The sequence below is a fragment of the Sinocyclocheilus grahami genome, unplaced genomic scaffold, assembly GCF_001515645.1.
Source record: "Sinocyclocheilus grahami isolate Dianchi unplaced genomic scaffold, SAMN03320097.WGS_v1.1 scaffold498.1, whole genome shotgun sequence".
Taxonomy (NCBI): domain Eukaryota; kingdom Metazoa; phylum Chordata; class Actinopteri; order Cypriniformes; family Cyprinidae; genus Sinocyclocheilus; species Sinocyclocheilus grahami.
In genome coordinates this window covers 441,864-447,863 of record NW_015505677.1, presented here as the reverse complement: position 1 = coordinate 447,863, position 6,000 = coordinate 441,864, and the positions used below count along the sequence as shown (strand labels likewise).

Below are 6,000 nucleotides of genomic sequence, written 5' to 3'. Positions count from 1 at the left end.
CTTAATTTAATTTGTAAATTATTATATCAGTATTTTACCAGTATCACAATTAACTGTCTGAATCACACAAAACCTGTCAATAAAATAAAAATTAAATACATTTTATTTTATCAAATTATTTTCATAACATTTAATCAAATTTCTTAATCCCAATTTCTCATTAACATGCTGCAAAATGTATTTGATTTAAATTGTAAAGTATTATAACATATCAGTATTAAATGTAGTATATCATGGCAGTATTATTGTACATTATTATCGTTTTAATAATAAAAAATAACATTGTGTTTGGACAGGATGATTCATTACCTTAATACAGAAATTATTAAACAATGACAATCACTGAGAATAATGTGAATTACAAACTGAAAAGACATCTGGATGCATTCTGGATGATATTCAACTACACCAAAACATGAAATTCACTCCTGTAAAATGATTTCTTGATATTAATAAACTAAAAGTGTTGATTTTGAGCTCAAACACCTGTGAGTGACGTGTGAATGCACGTTTAGCTGTCCTGAAATTGCAGTAGATTTAAAAATGACACAAAATATTTCATTTGATTTCACGCCAGACATCAGACACGAAAACAAACTGACGCCAAGCTGAGAAAAGAGAGATCCTTCCTTTTTATTTCATTTTTTGCTGTTGTTTCACATATTGGTACATTGCTTCTATTCCATTTTTTTCTGCACTTATTTAAACAATGAAATCAGAGCGAAATCTCTTTTTCCTAGGACACAGAAAGATTGTAATTTCTCTTTTTTTTAAACAGGGGAAGAGGGGACACGGGGGCGGATAGAGGAGGGCGGCTTCTTCACATCGTTCACGAACAGACAAACAGACGGGGACAGAGAGACGGACAGAAGGAGCAAGAGCTGGGAGGGAGAGAGAGGGGAGTGCAGGATAAAAGGGGAGGGAGAGGAGGAGTGAGAGAGAGAGAGAGAGAAGGGTGGCAGTGTGCTTTGTCATGCCTGAGAAAAATGAAACCAAGCAGCTCTCAGACACACTTCTAACATAAAAAGGTATCGAACAAAAAAAGCTATGAATGATTAATAAAAACAACACTCAAAAACAACAATGACATAGAAAGGAAAAATGCTGAGAAAGAGAGACAGGCGGGAGTTGGCAGGTACCGGATCGGGGTGAGGAAGGCCGTTTTCCTCTTTTTTTCCCAGTAGAAGACGAGAGCCTTAATTAGGTTATTTGTATTTTTTGATGGTAAAGATGGAGAGGGATGTAGAACAGTAATCTAGCGTGGCAGTGTTTGTACAGGAGTCCCTGTCGACCGTGAAAGAGTCTGAACGCAGCTGCTGGGTTTGGACAGACGTGATGCGTGACATCCATTACAAAAGCCGCGCGTTTGTGTGTTTAACAGTATTAGTAAACCTCTATCATACTGGCAGATTCAGCTGTAGTCTTTGGGCAGAAACAAAAAAAAACTCTGTGATTGGTCCTCTCATCCTCTTATTTATATTTCAGTAAAAGGAAGGAGTAACATGGTTGTTTCTGTATTGGTGTTTTTATAGTAGAGGGAGGAATGGGTAGAATGTGAAAGAGAGAGAGAGAGACAGAAAGAGATGAAGAAAGAGAGAGTGAGGGAATGAGGGAGAATCGATGAGTGAAGGATTTGACAATTCAGTAGTATGTCTCCTTTTCAACCCAGCCTGAAGTAAACAGAGAGAGAGAGAGAGAGGCTGAAAGTTAACTCAAATTCAGCATCAACAACATGAATATTAACATTACTTCTTGGTAGGTGATTAAATATTCACAATATTTATATGAGGAACATTGTGAGTATTACTAATAGCACTTTCATTTTTGCAGTGCTTCCTCATCACTTGTATGGCAAAAAAAAAAATCATTTTAATGAATCAGTTCAAATGGTCAATTTCAGTGAATTGATTCAAAACTTGATTCATTTGCATCATGAACTCTATACTGCTCACATAAGTGTCCGTGTGGCATTTTTCATGCAATAAAACATTTGATTCAAAAAACATGTATGTGAGTTTTGCTTTTCATTGCAATGAATTGTTTTTGAAGCATATAAATATAAATGGTTTAATATTATTTTTCCTTTTGGTTAATTTAGCGAGAAATGGTTTTTAAAAAATATCCTTGATTTATTTTACCTAGATATTTACTGTATTTTAGTTTGGGGTCAAATAGTTTAAAATAATTGAAGAGATTTATTCAGCAAGGATGTATTAAATTAATCAAAACCGACAGTAAAGACATTAATAATGTTGCAACAAATTTTTACAAATTAAACACTGTTCTTTTAAAATGTTATATTCATCAAATCCTGAAAAAAAAGATCATGGTTTCCACAAAAATATTAGGCCGCAAAACTGTTTTGAACATTGATAATAAATTAGTTGATTAAAAAAAATTTCTTTAGCACCAAATTAGTGTATTAGTATGATTTACATTTATATTAAATTGGGTACATTATTAAAATGTAACAATATTACTGTTTTTACTGGATTTTATATCAAATAAATGTAGCCCTGGTGAGCAGAAGAAACTTCAAAAACATAAAAAAAATAAATAAAAAAAACGTACTGACCACAAACATTTGAATGATACTATAAATGGCTATAAAAAAAAGTCATGGAAAAATATGTACTGTATATATATTTCGAGAATAATTCAAGCTCTGTACCTCCTGGGTTTCGGCGCAGGATAAGTTTTCGGATCTCATCATAAACAAAAATTAAGAAGCTGTAAGGGAACGCACAGAACCACCAACTGGGCCTGAGAGAAGAAACGAGAGGGGGAAAAATAAAGAGAATTTCAGATTAGTTCAATCGTTGTTTCCTCAGCTACACTCTTAAAAATAAAGGTTCTTCAAAAGGTTCTTCAAGTGATGCCATAGAAGAACCATTTTTGGTTCCACAAAGAAGCATTCAGTCAAAGGTTTTTTAAAGAACCATCTCTTTCTTGCGTTTTTACAATCTGAAGAACCTTATTTCGCCACAAAGAAGCTTTTGTGAAACAGAAAGGTTCTTCAGATGTTAAAGGTTCTTTATGGAACCATTTAGACAAAAAGGTTCTTCTATGGCATCGTGAAGCACCTTTATTTTTAAGAGTGTATCGCTATGATAATGCAGATATCTAATTTGCTTTGTAGTGTTCAATCAGGAGCTTTTTGTGCAGGTAACACTCACTTGAGAGGATACATCCTGAGGGCCACATCCATGCCGGGGCAGTAAGACAGGAAGGCAGCAAGAGCCGTCTCCTCAAACAGGCCAAAGATCAGGATTTTATTCCTACAAAGAACAAACACAATCACTTAACTCAGCCTGTTTGGCCCAGTCGCTACAAACCCCAAGCTTCCCATTTGATCGAACTACTAAATCCAGCAAGTGCACAATCTTAGTTTTAATATCTGTTGGTTAATGGGATATCGTGAGCGATACTAACTTCATGCCCTGCTGGAACACAGAGTTGCGGCGAGTCTTGCAGATAATGACGTCGGCCCACTGCACCACCACGATACTGACGAAGAAAGCCGTGTGACAGGTGAACTCCACAATCTTCCTCTGCTCATACGTCTGACAGAAAGACATTTAGCATTACACACGCTCACATTCTCCACATTCACATACATAAGATTTTGACATTTTTTGAAAGAAATTATTGCAAGGATGCAATAAATTGATAAAAAGTCAATACATTTAAAAAGTTGCAAATAAATGCTGTTCTTTTGAATGTTCCATTCATCAAACAATCCTGAAAAAATTGCATCATGTTTTCCGCAAAAATATTAAGCAACACCATAACAGTTTTCAACATTTATAATAATAATGATTTGGTTTCATGAGTTTAAAATTTAGTGTATTAGAATGATTTCTGAAGGATCACATGGCACTGAAATACATTTTAAAATATATTTGGTAACACTTTACAATAAGGTTCATTAGTTAACTACATTAGTTAACATGAACTAATAATGAACTGCACTTATACAGCGTTTATTAATCTTTGTTAATGTTAATTTCAACATTTACTAACACATTATTAAAATCTTGTTAACATTAGTTAATGCACTGTGAACTAACATGAACTAACAATGAACATCTGTATTTTCATTAACTAACGTTAGTGTAGATTAGTAAATACAGTAACAAATGTATTGCTCATGGTTAGTTCATGTTAGTTTATACATTAACTAATGTTTAACTAATGAACCTTATTGTAAAGTGTTACCATATATTTAAATACAAATAATATTTTTTATCAATGTTTTTTTTGTTAAAGTTTTTTAAAATGGTTGTTACAGTCTTAGTAATTTTGTTTGTTTTGTGCCATTTTTATTAGTTTGTTTTTTTCAGTTTTACTCTTAGTTATTTTAGTACAGCAAATTAAACTAAATGAAAACGGGAACTAAATGAAATAAATTAAATGTGTTTTTTATACTTCATTTCAGTTATCATTTACTTTATTTCAAGTAACAAAAGCATTTTTTATGGTTTTAGTTTTCGTGTTTTAATGAACTATAATAACCCTGGTTTAGATATCTCTATTGTTCATTTTTGAACTTTCCTTTGACATTGTCAAACACTTGTGAAATATCTCTCCAAATGTGTTTGAACAACAATCTATAGATGCATCCTTATTAATAAACCTTGATTCTGCATCTTCTGCATCACACTTCCTCTCTTCAAAATCATATTGCTATATTGTTTTGATTTCTTGTACTGCGTCAAAACCGGAATATTAACAGCTAAGATGAAAGCCGATAGCCAGTGACAGACCAACACTAAAAATATGATTAGCTCTTAGTAATTTTTTGTTTTGATAAGCCTGTTTAAAACAGTAAAGTTGGTGTTTTTGTACATCTCTTTATAGATGCATCTCCTTAATGAATACATGGAAATGCAGACAAGAGCATCTACCAAATGCTTAAAGATCAAACCTGTTCTATTAAATATGTGTAATCTGATTTACCCATTGCTGTCCATAACTGTCCTCCAGGTCATTGTTAGAGCGATCGTCCCAGTTTAGCCGGATGCCCACCAACACACTGGGAAGCCAGCCGTTCTCAGCCAGAATCACGAAATAACTGAAAAATCCTCCCAGGGCCTGAATCATACCTATATATTTAAAAAAGGGAGACGGGACGTGACTTATATTCAACTCATTTCGGGTCAGTAGACCAGTTGGTCTCTTTCAACAGCAACTAAAAGACATTTTTCAGTTGAGCTCACTAACCGATCTGTCCATAGGCGATGCTGATGAGACGCTCGTTCACCAGCTTGTCCCTGTGGGGGTTACGAGGCTGGCGCTTCATGATGTCACTCTCTGCTGCTTCATAAGCCAATGAGATTGCAGGGACCTGAGATGGAAAGCAGTGATTGGTTAATGTTACGAGGAAGTGTATTTCAGAAATAAAGTAAGTATGATCACTAGAAGAGAACAGTTCTTATTACAATCACCAATATGTTCATTGTTGAAATAAAGCGATTAGATACATGTGTCTCTCACCATGTCAGTGCCCAGGTCAATGCAGAGGATGGTGATGGTACCCAGAGGAAGAGGAATATTGACCAAGATGAAGAACAGGAAGGGAGTGATCTCAGGGATGTTGCTGGTCAGTGTGTAGGCGATGGACTTCTTCAGGTTATCAAAGATCAGACGACCTGAGAGAGAGAGAGAGAGAAAATAGAAACATAGACGTCATCATTACCTGAGTCAAAGTCTTTTCTCTCATTCATCTAGACCAGGGGTGCCCAAACTCGGTCCTGGAGGGCCGGTGTCCTGAAGAGTTTAGCTCCAACCCCAATTAAACACACCTGAACCAGCTAATCAAGCTCTTACTAGGCATACTAGAAACTTGAAGGCAGGTGTGTTGAGGCAAGTTGGAGCTAAACTCTGCAGGACACCGGCCCTCCAGGACCGAGTTTGGGGACCCCTGATCTAGACTGTATTTCTGTGTTTTTCCAACATTTGTCAAGACAAATTGCTTGCAAAGAAATGCTTTGCATTATG

General features: G+C 35.2%; 1 pseudogene; it reads right to left on the bottom strand.

Annotated features, from left to right (window-relative positions):
* Nucleotides 1-1,054: 1,054 nt before the first annotated feature.
* Nucleotides 1,055-6,000, bottom strand: part of LOC107554350 (sodium/potassium-transporting ATPase subunit alpha-3-like) — a 39,175-nt pseudogene continuing 34,229 nt past the window's right edge.